Below are 16,226 nucleotides of genomic sequence, written 5' to 3'. Positions count from 1 at the left end.
GGAGACTTATATTGATATTGAACCCAGTCATCTTTCAGTGGGCACTGGTACATGTGTATCTGTGTAGGAAGTGATGCGTGTTGAATGTTATATGTGTGATCGTGTTGGCATGGACAGAAATGATTTTCTCTTACTCTTCCTTTCCCCCCAGAAAACAGTTCCTCTAGTTTTAATCTCTCCCTTTAAATCTGTCCAGGCAATCACTTATTCAGACATGATGAGGATTACTGGAGAAAGCCATTCATCTATAGTCCAGAAATAATGTCCACCATCTATCAAGCGCACCAGAAAACGAGCTTGGTGTGAAGAATAAATGTATAGTTTAGCTTATTTTTTTTCATAGCTTTATACTGTTTGCATGTGCTAGTGTGTGCATTTTTGAGTGTGACAAAAATGTGGGTTGAAGTCATAAAACTCAATGAGGGTATATTCTTACTCTGCTACATGTGCATGCTTGTGTGTCAATGTTGTTCAGGACAAGGCTGTGGAGGGGGGAATGGTTGATGAACCACTGAGCACTGCCTGGGTTTAGGGCTAGAAAAGGAGGCCAGGCCTGAGGTTAGCACTGAGGGTAGTAGGGCTTACTCAAATATGCCCCTCCCTCTCACGGACCAGCAAACTAAAGAGACGAGGGAACACGGACATCGCCTACGAAGTCTATTTCAATGCAGAGATCCAAAATAACATGCAGAGAAAGTGGAGACAAAACTAGAGCATGGCTAGACCACGGCTGTCGTGACAAATGTCTTATAAATTACACTGTTGGAGAGTAGTAGCTTCACCAACACTGCAAAACTCTTCTAGAATCTGTTAGAGAGACGGAACACACGGAGGGAGAGAGGAGAGGCACTAAGCCAAGGTCATTGCAGACTGCAGAGAGAGACATTATTCAGCAACTATTGGTAGGAGGGTGAGAAAATAATATCAAATCAAAATGTAATCAAAGTTTATTGGTTGTGTACACAGTTTAGCAGATGGTACAGCGGGTGCAGTGAAATGCATGTATTACTAGCACCTCACAGTGCAGTAAAATGACAAACAAGTCAACAAATAAAAAACAAACTAGACGCAATAAATAAGTAATGTCTGAACGAATCCAATTTCCTACTCAAATAACGCTGTACCAGTAATCCAAATGCAATCTATGTGTATACACACCAAAAATATATACTAAGAATAATATGTACAGCAGTAGATGTATTACAGTGAGCTATGTCAAGAATCCAGTATATAAATAAATATGCAGTGTGTATAAACAGTATAAGAGAAATACAATGTACAGTAGTAGAAATATTAGGATGAGCTATGTGAAGAATACAGTATATGAATACACAGTGTGAAAAACAGTATAAGAGAAATGGGAAGTGTCCAGTGATTAATGTCTCTATATACAGTGTATTCGGAAAGTATTCAGACCACTTGACTTTTTCCACATTTTGTTAGCCTTACTCTAAAATATATTCAGTTGTTTTTTTCCCTCATCAATCTAGACACACTATACCCTATAATGACAAAGCAAAAACACTTATGTAAATGTGATATCCGTTTTCTATATATATATAAAAAACGGATATCACATTTACATAAGTATTCAGACCCTTTACTCAGTACTTTGTTGAAGCACCTTTGGCAGCGATTACAGTCTTAGTCTTCTTGGGTATGATGCTACAAGCTTGGCACGCCTATATATGTGGAGTTTCTCCCATTCTTCTCTGTAGATCCTCTCAAGCTCTGTCAGGTTGGATGGGAAGCTTCACTGCACAGCTATATTCAAGTCTCTCCAGAGATGTTCAATCGGGTTAAAGTCCGGGCTCTGGCTGGGCCACTCCTGCGTTGTCTTTGCAGTGTGCTTAGGGTCATTGTCGCCCCAGTCTGAGTTCCCGAGTGCTCTGGAGCAGATTTTCATCAAGGATCTCTCTCTGTACTTTGCTCCGTTCATATTTCCCTAAATCCTGACCAGCCTCCCAGTCCCTACCACTGAAAAACATCCCCACATCATGATGCTGCCACCGCCATGCTTTACCGTAGGGAAGGTGCCAGGTTTCCTCCAGACGTGAAGCTTGGCATTCAGGCCAAAGAGTTCAGTCTTGGTTTCATCAGACCAGAGAATCTTGTTTCTCATAGTCAGAGTCCTTTAGGTGCCTTTTGTCAAAGTCCAAGTGGGCTGTCATGTGCCTTTTATTGAGGAGTGGCTTCCGTCTGGCCACTCTACAATTAAATGCCTGATTGGTGGAGTGCTGCAGAGATGGTTGTCCTTCTGGAAGGTTCTCCCATCTCTACAAAGGAACTTTGGAGCTCTGTCAGAGTGACCATTGGACTTTTGGTCACCTCCCTAACCAAGGCCCTTCTCCTCCGATTGCTAAGTTTGGCCGGGCGGCCAGCTCTAGGAAAAGTCTTGGTGGTTCCAAACATCTTCCATTCTTGGGGACTTTCAATTTAGCAAAAACATGTTGCTACCCTTCCCCAGAACTGTGCCTCAACACAATCCTGTCTCGGAGCTCTATGGACAATTCTTTTCGACCTCATGGCTTGGTTTTTGCTCTGACATGCACTGTCAACTGTGGGACCTTATATAGCTGTCCAATCAATTGAATTTACCACAGGTGGACTCAAATCAAGTTGTAGAAACATCAAGGATGATCAATGGAACAAGATGCACCTGAGCTCAATTTTGAGTCTCCTGGCAAAGGTTCTGAATAATTACTATATGTAAATAAGGTATTTCTGATTTTTATTTGTGATACATTTCCAAATTTTCTAAAAACCTGTTTTCGCTTTGTCATTATGGACTATTAAAGAGGATTTTTTAAATTTGATCCATTTTAGAATAAGGCTGTAAAGTAACAAAATATGGAAAAAGTCAACAGTTCTGAATACTTTCGAAGAACAGCATTCTCACATAGGTATTCCTCATGTCCAGGGTGGAGGGCGGTGTGCAGTGCAACAGCGATTTTTTTAAATGTATTTTATTTTACTAGGCAAGTCAGTTAAGAACAAATTATATTTTCAATGACGGCCTTGGAACAGTGGGTTAACTGCCTGTTCAGGGGCAGAACGACAGATTTGTACCTTGTCAGCTCAGGGATTCAAACTTGCAACCTTTCGGTTACTAGTCCAACGCTCTAACCACTAGGCTACCCTGCCGATTGCATCATCCATGGATCTTTTCGGGCAGTATGCAAATTGTAATGGGTCTAGGGTGTCAGGCAAGGTGGAGGTGAATTGGTCCCTGACTAGCCTCTCAAAGCACTTCATGTTGACAGAGGTGAGCGCTACAGGGCGATAGTAATTTACCGTATCTTGCTTGGATACAAGCACAATGGTGACATCCTGAAACAATGGTGTTAATCTTTAAGGAAGTGGGGACAACAAACTGGGATAGGGAGAGGGGCGAATATGTCTGTCAACACTCCGGCCAGCTGGTCTGTGCATGCACTTGGTATGCCGTCCGGGCCGGCAACCTTGCGAGGGTTAACACTCTTGAAAGTCCTACTCATGTCAGCTACAGAGATCGGGAGCCCGCCATCCTCATGAGCAGCAAGGATCCACGACAGCGGCTCTGTTGTTTTCTTCGAAGCGGACAAAGAATATGTTAAGTTTGTCTGGGAGTGAGGCGTCGGCGTCCTCAACTTGGCTTGTTTTCCCTTTAGAAATCCGGGACTGTCTGAAGTTTGAGTTTATTTTTATTTTTACAGGGACAGTGCACATTAATCAACGTTTCAGTAAAAGTGTCGGTTTTAGCCAGCCGGATAATTTTAAACCACAGTAACCTGGGCAGGTTATTAAAAACGATAACAATACAGACAAACAATGAGCGGTGAGCACACGCAGACAAGCAACACGTATCTCACAGACAAAGCAACATAGGACAAGCAACACGTATCTCACAGACAAAGCAACATAGGACAAGCAACACGTATCTCACAGACAAAGCAACATAGGACAAGCAACACGTATCTCACAGACAAAGCAACATAGGACAAGCAACACGTATCTCACAGACAAAGCAACATAGGACAAGCAACACGTATCTCACAGACAAAGCAACATAGGACAAGCAACACGTATCTCACAGACAAAGCAACATAGGACAAGCAACACGTATCTCACAGACAAAGCAACATAGGACAAGCAACACGTATCTCACAGACAAAGCAACATTGGACAAGCAACACGTATCTCACAGACAGAGCAACATAGGACAAGCAACACGTATCACACAGACAGAGCAACATTGGACAAGCAACACGTATCACACAGACAGAGCAATAGCACAAAAAGCAACAGAACTAAATTTATAAAAGCAACAAAGTGTTTCCACACCTCACAAGCTACAGACAACCAATAACATGGAAAGCGGCAATGCACAGCTAGGGATTATGTTCACAAGTCTGATTGGCTTTTAGCCATGTCTTCATGTTTTTTGTGAAGGTACGATAGGTGGTACAGTTGTGTGTGTCTGATGGCATGGGAAGCTCTCAATACAAAAGCAGATTGACAATAGGTGCTTTTCCTTAGGGGAACTATAGTCTCCTCTCATGGCAGACCTTGTGGATCTGCTGCCATGGGTTTGGGTTTTCTGTTCAACAAAAGTGGAGGGGGAGCCAAGCCATTTAGGATCTTGAATACAAGACATGCGTCAGTGTTTTGCACAATATTTTCCCAACTCAGGAGCTCATGCTTTCTGAGAATGTAACAGTGATGATGGCTATTGGCTTGCTAACAAGCACTTTGAGAGCCTGTTTGTAGACAGACTCAATGGGTTTTAACATTTACATTTACATTTAAGTCATTTAGCAGACGCTCTTATCCAGAGCGACTTACAAATTGGTGCTTTCACCTTATGACATCCAGTGGAACAGCCACTTTACAATAGTGCATCTAAATCTAATGTTAATGTTGTACAGCAAGCTTGGGCACAACTAGTCAAGCAGTATGCTAACTGGGGGAGTAACATAGATTTGAAGTACAGATTTGCCACCTCTGTAGTCAAACAATTTTGTAAGAATCGGAAGTTAGCTAGGTTGAATTTGGTTATTTTAGCTACCTTTTTCACCTGCTTTTTAAAAAAGAGGTATGATGGCAAAGGTACTTAAAATCAGATACCACCTGGAGCTTATTCCCTGACACATAGACATCTGGCTCAGTTCCCCTCTTTGTGAAGAACATGCAGACTGTTTTTTTCACATTGAGACGCAAACATGAGTCACTGAGCCCCTTTGTAACCTGGACCATTACACTAGTGAGTACTTGTTTAGCTTGTTGTTTGCTCTTTGCATGCACATATAACACTGTACCATCTGCATACATTTGAACTTCAGACCCAGTAAAGACAGAAGGCAGATAATGAATGTACAGGCTGAACAGGAGGGGCCCCAGAATTGACCCTTGGGGCACGCCCACATCATAGCTGAGAGTGGGAGACAGCTCATTGCTCACTGACACACTGGGTTCTGCCTTCAAGGTATGATTTCATCCATCTGTCGTGACTTGACTATAACATTATTCTGAAGACGCTTATGTATCTAATTAACTAACTATGTTTAATTCTTAACCGATTAAATGTATCATACAACAATTAACTATTTAGGATTTGGGGCACCACGAGAGCGGTTCTTTAAAGAGTTACCATCTCCCGAATTAAACTCTAAAAGGTGTTTACCTATCACATCCATAAACAGTCAACTTATTAATCATAACCTTGTATCATATCATCATTTTGAACAGTCGTAACCTCCTTGCATCTGCAAAAACCTGAGTCTTACTTATGATTCAGTACTACACATTGGTTTAGTTATTTATTTACTAGCTAATTAAATGGGAACACATTTCATTAGAAATATTGTTCCGGTATACGCTTTTGAACGTGTTAGAGTTTCAGCGGGGAAAAGTACACTGCTCAAAAAAATGAGGAGGCCGTAGGAGGGCAACAACCCAGCAGCAGGACCGCTACCTCCGCCTTTGTGCAAGGAGGAGCAGGAGGAGCACTGCCAGAGCCCTGCAAAATGACCTCCAGCAGGCCACAAATGTGCATGTGTCTGCTTAAACGGTCAGAAACAGACTCCATGAGGGTGGTATGAGGGCCCGACGTCCACAGGTGGGGGTTGTGCTTACAGCCCAACACCGTGCAGGACGTTTGGCATTTGCCACTGGCGCCCTGTGCTCTTCACAGATGAAAGCAGGTTCACACTGAGCACATGTGACAGACATGACAGCCTGGAGACGCCGTGGAGAACATTCTGCTGCCTGCAACATCCTCCAGCTTGACCGGTTTGGCGGTGGGTCAGTCATGGTGTGGGGTGGCATTTCTTTGGGGGGGCCGCACAGCCCTCCATGTGCTCGCCAGAGGTAGCCCGACTGCCATTAGGTACCGAGATGAGATCCTCAGACCCCTTCTGAGACCATATGCTGGTGCGGTGTATGTTGAAACGAAGAACACTCCTTTGGTAAATCTTTAGAGAGCAAGCCTGGATCTTCCCCCTTGATTTACAACAGGGCATGAGTTGTTAATCCCCACTAGTTATTTCCTTCCCCCCTCTAGGGTAGGAGGTGGTCTGATAGAAGTTATTCATTGCAAACATGATCTGAACCAATTTGGATTCTCGTGGACAGTCATGACACATCTCAAGGCATCGTGGGAAAAGTTGAACTTGGACAGTTTTGTGATGAGAACTTCATGGTTAACAGTATCAAAAGCTTTGCTTTGGTCTAAAAATAGAGGCCAAACAATGCCCCGTGTCTGAGCCATTGAATTGTGACAGATCACACAATGAGTTATTAATCATAAAACATACCCCTCCACCTTTGCTTTTCCCGGAGAACATCTTCCTGTCGGCGCGATGTACGGAGAAGTCAACAGGCTGTATGGCCGAAGAAGGTGTAGCCGGTTCGAGCCATGACTCTGTAAGACAAATCATGTTAGAATCTCTTAGCAAGTAAAATACTCGGAAGCGGTGGGTGGTTTTCCCTCCGACAGAGTCTGACTAGAACGCCAGCTCCCCATCCTCTCTTTTGGTGGCATCTTTTTGGTAGAGCACCCCAGATTAATTGAACTGCTTCGTATAGTCCAAACATTGGATCTAGGTCTGGGAAGTTGAATTTGTGATGAGTGATCTCCAATCTAATGTCTAGAAGTTCTTGTCGGTTAAAGGAAATCATACCATAAATGTTCTGAGCAAATAAAGAAAGAATATGAAGTGAGCAAAATAAAGAAAGATGATCTCACTGTGTGTGAGAGAGAGTGAAAGAGAAGAGAACTAGGGTCGGAGTAGCAGCATCAGCTATGTGCTGGAGGATAGAGAGCGCTTTAAAAGTCTTCTGGCTCAAGTCATGCATCTCCTCTGATCTTGCAATGACACAGCAGGGCAGCTTTACACTGAAGTGCTGTAAACACACACACCACAACATAGCAGTGTGGCTCACACACACCACACGGTCTGTTCTGGAACCTCAGCTGTACCACGGAGCAGAAGTGCTCCTTACAATACAGGTAACTGTCAAAATAATGGAAACACCAACATAAAGTGTCTCAAAAAAATGTGTATGTCAATCTAAAAATCCCATGAAAATCAGTCTGTTATTAAGCTAGCGATATCTGGCAGAGCAACAGTGCTGTTTGTCAGACAAGGAGACTTACGAAAAAAGTCTGTTCTGTTTGGCCTAAAAACGAATATGACCCCGCTATGGAAAGAGGAGACTCATGAACGTCTCCATTTTGTTCTACGACCCCTACAAGTTTCACAGGACTTGTCTGAAGATAACCAGGTACCAATTAAAAAATGAATGGAAGTAGTTTTGTGCCCCCCCACAGAATAGGGTTCAGTACCGTATGTGTACAAAAATATATACACTTGAAGTCGGAAGTTTACATACACCTTAGCCAAATACATTTAAACTCAAAATTCCTGACATTTAATCTGAGTAAAAATTCCCTGTCTTAGGTCGGTTAAGATCACCACTTTATTTTAAGAATGTGAAAAGAGAGAATGATTTATTTCAGCTTATATTTTGTTCATCACATGCCCAGTGGGTCAGAAGTTTACATACACTCAATTAGTATTTGGTAGCATTGCCTTTAAATTGTTTAACTTGGGTCAAATGTTTCGGGTAGCCTTCCACAAGCTTCCCACAATAAATTGGGTGAATTTTGGCCCATTCCTCCTGACAGAGCTGGTGTAATTAAGTCAGGTTTGTAGGCCTCCTTGCTTGCACAGACTTGTCAGTCATTTTCCTTCCTCGTGATGCCATCTATTTTGTGAAGTGCACCAGTCCCTCCTGCACCAAAGCACCCCCACAACATGATGCTGCCACCCCACAACATGATGCTGCCACCCCCGTGCTTCACGGTTGGGATGGTGTTCTTCGGCTTGCAAGCCTCCCCCTTTTTCCTCCAAACATAACAATGGTCATTATGGCCAAACAGTTCAAATTTTGTTTCATTAAACCAGCGGATATTTCTCCAAAAAGTACGATCTTTGTCCCCATGTGCAGTTGTAAACCGTAGTCTGGCTTTTTTATGGCAGTTTTGAAGCAGTGGCTTCTTCCTTGCTGAGCGGCATTTCAGGTTATGTCGATATGGGACTCATTTTACTGTGGATATAGATTATTTTGTACCTGTTTCCTGCAGCATCTTCACAAGGTCCTTTGCTGTTGTTCTGGGATTGATGCACTTTTCGCACCAAAGTACGTTCACCTCTAGGAGGCAGAACACATCTTCTTCCTGAGCGGTATGACGGCTGCGTGGTCCCATGGTGTTTATACTTGCGTACTATTGTTTGTACAGTTGAATGTGGTACCTTCAAGTGTTTGGAAAGGCCCAGTCAACTTATAGTATGTAAACGTCTGACCCACTGGAATTGTGATACAAAGAATTATAAGTGAAATAATCTGTAAACATTTGATGGAAAAATGACTTGTGTCATGCACGTAAATGTCCTAAACAACTTGCCAAAACTATAGTTTGTTTACAAGAAATTGGTGGAGTGGTTGAAAAACTAGTTTTAATGACTCCAACCTAAGTGTATGGAAACTTCTGACTTCAACGGCATATATAATAATTCCTGAGCTTTCTCAGATATAGGACACTTCAAAACCTTATTACTTATGATACATTATGTGACTGTCTATTTAACCATTTATGAATATGTTATTCAATGTGTTTCTACGGGCTATAGCTGCAATGACCAAATTCAATATTGTATTATAATTTTGTTCATATCTATTTGATTTATACCTACAGGGGTCCTAAAATAGCTAAATGATCCATGGTATGACCATCTAAAAGCAATTCCATCTGTTATTTTAGTAGACAGTGGTGAAAAGACTCAGGCACCCCTCCAGAATCCCTCCAGAATCTTCCATAAATGTATAATTGAGTTGAGATCTGGTGACACACACTTTAAAGTTGCTCTGCTCCTTTAAGACTAGGTTTGCAAAGGGAGGGTATATTACTGGAAACGTTCAAAGTTTATTAACAGTAAACTACAAGAACGTTGGTATCTTTCAAGGATTCTATGTCATATATTACAAGACATCTATTGGCCATTTTGGGTACTTCAGATTATCACAGGTGTATAATTATCTCTGGCTCTACTTGTGGCCTTGTCACATGTCAAATATATGAAATAATGAAATAAGAGGATTTTAAAATAGATTGACAAAGCTGTTATTCATTATCCTAAATATCAACCGTTAACTTAGTGAATACCATTGGTGTTTAATGTCAGCATGAATTATCCTTTATTCATTTTTTTTTACAGATGTATTTATTTTACTATGTGAATATATATTTGTTTGTTGGCATCAAACTGGGGGCAGTTGTGAAAAGAGTGAATAGTTGGAAGAGTTGCAAAGTCATTTAAAAATAATTGTTGATTAGAGGTTATTTTCATTAATTAGGCTATTTTCTGTTGACCCATATGGTCTATCCACTAAAAACTCAAAGACAATATGGACATAGATCAATACTATATATAAAAATGTATACTATATATGGACACATTTTTATACATTTTAAGTTATACAAGTATAAATGACCAAAGTTATGCTAGATTGACATAGATTTTCTGTTAATTACCAAAATTACTGAGGATTCCTGTAAATTACTGGTAGCTTTACAACTGTATTTGAGACCCCCGCTTTCAAAGTCACTGAGATCTCTTCTTCTAGCCATGGCTGCCAAAATAATGAGCAACTTGGGCCTTTTTACACAGTACATGACCCTAAGCACGATGGGATGTTAATCACTTAATTCACTCAGTAACCACAACTGTGTGGAAGCACCTGCTTTCAACATTCTTTGTATCCCTCATTTACTTAAGTGTTTCCTTTTTTGGCAGTTACCTGTATGTTTCTCACTCTACACCTTTTGTGTTTGTCCAATACACAGTGATACTGTATCGCAGGGTTCCCCAACTGGCAGCCCACGGGCCAAATTATTACTTCTTTGTTTCATTGTTGGACATAAAAGACTGTAAAAACACCAGGAAATCAGCTCCATGTCATTTTAATTTTGGAAATCTGTCCCCAGGTATTCCCATGCATAATAGAGAGACACGTTATTGTAAAACATGCAAGTAAGGTTTGAAATGATCATGTTTTAATCTAATATTATATCTGTTTGGGATTCTTGGATGGAGAGTGACAGAGGGATATAGGATGGAGAGAGGGACACTTCTCTGGACTGAGATTTCTGACTGAATGTGACATTGATCGCCTTCTCTAGCTGAACTGGACAGAAGAGGAGAACTGTAATCTCCAAGTACACTCTAATTGGATTGGAGGCCATGATGCAGAGTCCTTCAGACAAACAACAACAGACAAACAGAGCCATCAATCATGCAGAGAGAGGTGCCTGCTGGGGGCCAGGCAGGCGATCAGCCTGAGGTCTGGTTGACGGCCACGTCAGACGGCGGCTGCACATTAACAGTGGGTAGAGTTTTGACAGATCCAATTATAGAGAGCGCTCCATCGTTCTGCCATGCTATGGCAGTTCCCCCCGGACCCAACCAACCTACCAACCCCCAGCAGCCCACCAGCGCTCACCTACCTACCTGCCTCAGACACACACCCAGCATAGTAGCCAGCCATCCAAATCTCCCCATGCCCCCTCCTGCTGCCTGGTCTCTCCTAAAGCCTATGATACTGTATAGCACTCAGGACTTTGATATTGCCCTCAAACTAGTGGTTTAAATAAAACCATGTTCTTTCCCTTGTTTGTGTTGGAGTAAATGCACAAATATGCTGATGAGATATTTCTCGGTTAAAGTACAGAAATAGTTGAGGATAATTGTTCCTGGAAGTCCTGCCTCAGACCAAGAATATTTCCCTCCATGCCCCTCAGCCCCTCCACACCCCTCACCATCTATTTGTGTCTCTGTAGGTCAGCTGCTCTCTGTTCTGTCCATATAAAAAGTCAAAATGATAGGTTCTGTGTAGGAGAAAAGGAGTGAGTCACTTCACAACAAAGAGAGAGAGAGAGCACAGCAAACATCTGGCATGAGAGATAATTATTTTCACCCTCCCTCTCAATTATTTACAAGAAAAACAGCGTACTTGTCAATCTTTTCCCTTTTCAATAGCTAATGTTCTATCTATTCCCATGCTACTCAAAGTCAGCCAATTAATTCTATCAAGCTGTAGAAGTCATTTGGAATCACAGCGGGAGTATTGGAAAAGGAAAGTGTGGACTCTGCTGTGTATTGTTGAGAAATGAACATCACCCAGTAAAAAAAAGAGGCAAATTAGCCTGAATGTACCGGGGGTAATTTCCCATCTAGCTTTCAGTTTGGCCTTTGTATGTTACATCTCATAGGAGAGAGGACAGGTGGGTGGGCACGGCATTTATGAGACACTACAGGAGGAGAGGCAGAAAAGAGGCAGAGAGAAAGAATGGAATTCGGTTTTTTACTATAAGACAGGAAGTCATAATTTGTCTCTATTCAAGCCATAGCAGTAATGTGGGCTTTCTGTGTTTTTATGTAGTGTGATTTGGATGTATTCTGTTTGGAACGGTATATAATTTAAACAACATACTGTATATCATGTTTTTGTGGACATCTGTCCGGTTTACTCTGCATGCGTGCTTGCGTGCATGTTTTGGGTACGTGTGTGTATGAGTATGATAATGTTGGTGCCAGGTTGTGGTATGACAGTGTGTGATACATGTGTATGTCCCTTGAGAAAATAGATCTCCCAGGAGGCACCTCTTTCCATTTCCTTGTCTCCTTACTCCAGGCACTCCTTAGGCTCTCCTCTATAGACTAAAACGTGTGTCTATCTGGTCTATACTATAGAGTTAAACCTGTGTCTATCTGGTCTGTTAAATCTGTGTCTATCTGTTCTATACTATAGAGTTAAATCTGTGTCTATCTGGTCTATACTATAGAGTTAAATATGTGTCTATCTGATCTATACTATAGAGTTAAACCTGTGTCTATCTGGTCTGTACTACAGAGTTAAACGTGTGTCGATCTGGTCTGTACTATAGAGTTAAACCTGTGTCTATCTGGTCTATACTATAGAGTTAAATATGTGTCTATCTGATCTATACTATAGAGTTAAACCTGTGTCTATCTGGTCTGTACTGTAATGTTAAACCTGTGTCTCTGATCTGTACTATAGTGTTAAACCTGTGTCTATCTGGTCTATACTATAGAGTTAAATCTGTGTCTATCTGGTCTGTACTATAGAGTTAAACCTGTGTCTATCTCATCTATACTATAGAGGTAAACCTGTGTCTGCTGAGAGAGATGAGCCACCTCCTCCTAAGTCTCTCTAAAGGCTTTCCATTATTCAGCACAACACCAGCCCGGGCAGCTGGCTAGCGGCTGGTTCCAGAACAGCTATCTTTGTCTGCTCCACAACAGAACACCAAACGAGGAAACTGTGCTGCAAATGTAATGGAACATTATATTTTGCACAACCTCAAGCGTGAAGCTGGAATAGTCTCTTCCTGGTGTGTCTGTGAGCTACCAATGTCTTCCAACAGTCTTTGACGTCTCCTCTCATTGTCTTGGGGAGTTGCAGTCAGAAAATTGACAGGGAAGATTAAGGGAGGATGTTCCTGGAAGAAAACAAAACATGGATGACAATATTGACGCGCGACGGTGACATGTCAGCTTTTTCTGGGACAGAGGGAGCACACAGAAATAAAGCAGTCTAGTGTGGCGGACTGGAGAGACCTGGCTAGGTGACGGAGGTAGAGGAAGTATCCAGAGGTGAATAATACTCTGTATTTATGCTCATTAAGGCATTAAACAGTAAATAGGAGCTTCTAATTCTAGCTTGAATAAAATTGTGGAAAATTCACAGGGATGGTAAAGTTCTATGTATAAAATTGATCCCCTATATATCCACTCTTAACACATCTTTATATAACACTTCTCTTGTCATACCTGACAGTAACAGCCCTCACACCCCTGCATCAACGTCAACACTCTTGGTAGAAAGAATTTTACACTCTGGGGAATCACAGTGAAACACACAAACACACACATACACACACAAACACACACATCTTCAAAAGAGCATTCATCCCTGTTGTGTTAGGACTCAGGACTTAGCTTTTATGTCCCACATTTTATGTCCCACATTGGAAACTCATGTATTGAAATGGGAAGAGAGGCGTCCTTTCACTAAGCGTCACTCTCCCAGACACTGTAAGTGCTCAGCCTTTGTCTGTCAATGAGCGGCGGTTCCCTATATTTTCTCCTGTGCTGATAAATCATAATTACAATATGAATTGGCCATTTCAGGTTGGGGAATAATGGCTGCTTTGAGACAAGGGTGAAAACGTATATTTCAAGCCTTTGTTCGAGTCACTTTAAAAATGAATTGAGCATTTTCTTTCACTAGAGTTGTTCCTGAAGTTGCAGTCTAAAGATATTCATGAATTCTCTTTTTATGTTAGGTTATGTAATGTTTTGGTACAGTCTCAATGCAATGAATGTTCAAAGTGGTAAGAAAGTACATGGTCAGCTCTTATAATATTTGGAAATCTGAGAGAAAAATGTTATACAGAGAAGCATTGGGACTGGGGAGGTATATAAAAATGGAGGGAGGGTGAAAGAGAGACATTTCATGTACATTTTTCCCAGCAGCAGCAGCAGCAGGCTTGGTGGCGGAGTGGAACGGGAGGTGGGAAGTGGAGCTGTGTGACGTGGCAGTTGGGTCAGAGCTGAAAGTGGGTTTGCTCTGGCGGGAAATAGCTATTTATGTAGCTGAAAATGGAGTGGGCCTTTCTGACATTTTCATACCCCTGCAGGCACGACTCACCTTCAGGAGAAAACAGAGAGATTAAAGAAAAAGAGAGCGAGGGAGGGAGGGAGGGAGGGAGCAGGAAGAGGGTGAGGCAGGGAGAGTGTAGAGGAAGGTATAGCGAGAGGGAGGGACACGGGAGAGGGAGATGGATGGAGAGAAGTAAAGGGAGGAGGCATGTTCACATACAGTAGGTACAGTACACGGGAAGTTGCTGAGGGAAGGATGGCTCATAATAATGTCTGGAGCATAGCAAATGGAATGGCATCAAACACGTGGAAACCATGTGCTTGGTGTATTTGATACCATTCCACCATTCCGCTCCAGCCTTTACCACAAGCCCAAATAAGGTGCCACCAACATCCTGTGGTAAAGTAAGAGCTGTGGGCTACTAAAACAGACAGAGGTGGAGGTGGAGATGGTGAGGAATGGAGGGAGAGAGAATGAAGGCACTGTTGTGTTACTGAGAGCATGATTCGGGCACTAGCCTACTTGTGGTTTCTGTGAAAGGTTCAAACAATGATACATGTTGTACCCAAAAACCTCACCCAGTCTCTCAGTACAGAGCACTACTTAAATACCATTATCAAACCATTTCAACACACTCAACCTTGAATATCACGCAATGATGTATGTAAAGATAATGGCAACCGACTTCAAATGAATAAAGACTCTGTTTTACAATTGTAACATTTTTCTTTTTTCCCCTCAATAAACTTGACAGGCAAATGTAGCACAGCATGAAGGGTCTCTCCCGTCTCTGTCTTTGTATGATTGCACAATTATTTCCGAGTAAACTATCACTTATGTCAATAAATAATTTGTGCCACGCAGCTTTGGCTTCGTTTTCAATCATAGTGAGGGATTACAGATTCTTTTTTTTTGGGGGGGGGGGACCAAATTGAAATGAAAAACTGTCAAATAAAGGATTAGAGGAACGAATTGGGTTTGGTTTTCTGGGTCTGGAACTATCAATTTTGTTATTGCGACGCTTGGCTTGGAACGCTGTATTATTTGACAGTAAGTCCAATGATCACATGGAATCACGTTATTCCTCTACAGTGAGCACCTCGGTGCTTGCATGATGAAAAGGACAGTGAAGAAGATTTCACCATCAATAGCAATTTACACAGTGATTTCTGTGATGCATTATGGGCATGTGTGGTGTTATTTACAATAGAATTTGAGATGTTCTGAATGAAGAGGGTGGGTTTCGTCCAAATTCTACAGTGAGATTTTAGCCAAAGATTATGAACAAGTCTCCTCTTGAGATGAGTCACTCTTTGAGCATGAGGTATGTTTTGTTGAACAAATGCTTGCAAACTTTTCAGGTTAAGTTAAGGGCCGTTTCTGAGTCCATTTTAACTTGTTTTTGTTGTTACACGTCTCACATTTCCAGTGTTCTCATTTCTCCGTCTCTTTCATGCTCCTCAGCTATTACAGAAATATTGCCTCTGCCTCCAATTCAACAGCCACCATGTCTGTCCAAAGCAGAATTGAACCATCAGATATCTCCGGTAGAAACGACATGTACTTTGACCACTGTGACTCGACGGCACGAATCTTCAGAGGTCAGGTACTTCAAACTGGTGTCTCAAATCAACAGGAAAGATACATTGAGACACTAAACATCAGTCCCTGGCTCGCAGGTAGGATGTGACGACCATGGTGTCTGTGATGATCCAGAGGAGGATTAGGCCACTCAACCCCTATTAAATAGTCCCCCTCCAGAGTGCCTCTCTGCGGCCACTCAGTGCCACAGAGTGCAGTGGAGAAGGTACGTGACATTTCAGAGCAACCTTGCCACTTTCCCCTGTGTCAAATAAAGCTTTATTTATACAGCACATTTCAGAGCAACCTTGCCACTTTCCCCTGTGTCAAATAAAGCTTTATTCATACAGCACATTTCAGAGCAACCTTGCCACTTTCCCCTGTGTCAAATACAGCTTTATTCATACAGCACATTTCAG

Source organism: Oncorhynchus nerka, linkage group LG26, assembly GCF_034236695.1.
Source record: "Oncorhynchus nerka isolate Pitt River linkage group LG26, Oner_Uvic_2.0, whole genome shotgun sequence".
NCBI classification, from domain to species: Eukaryota; Metazoa; Chordata; class Actinopteri; order Salmoniformes; family Salmonidae; genus Oncorhynchus; species Oncorhynchus nerka.
Note: the sequence above shows the minus strand (reverse complement) of the source record.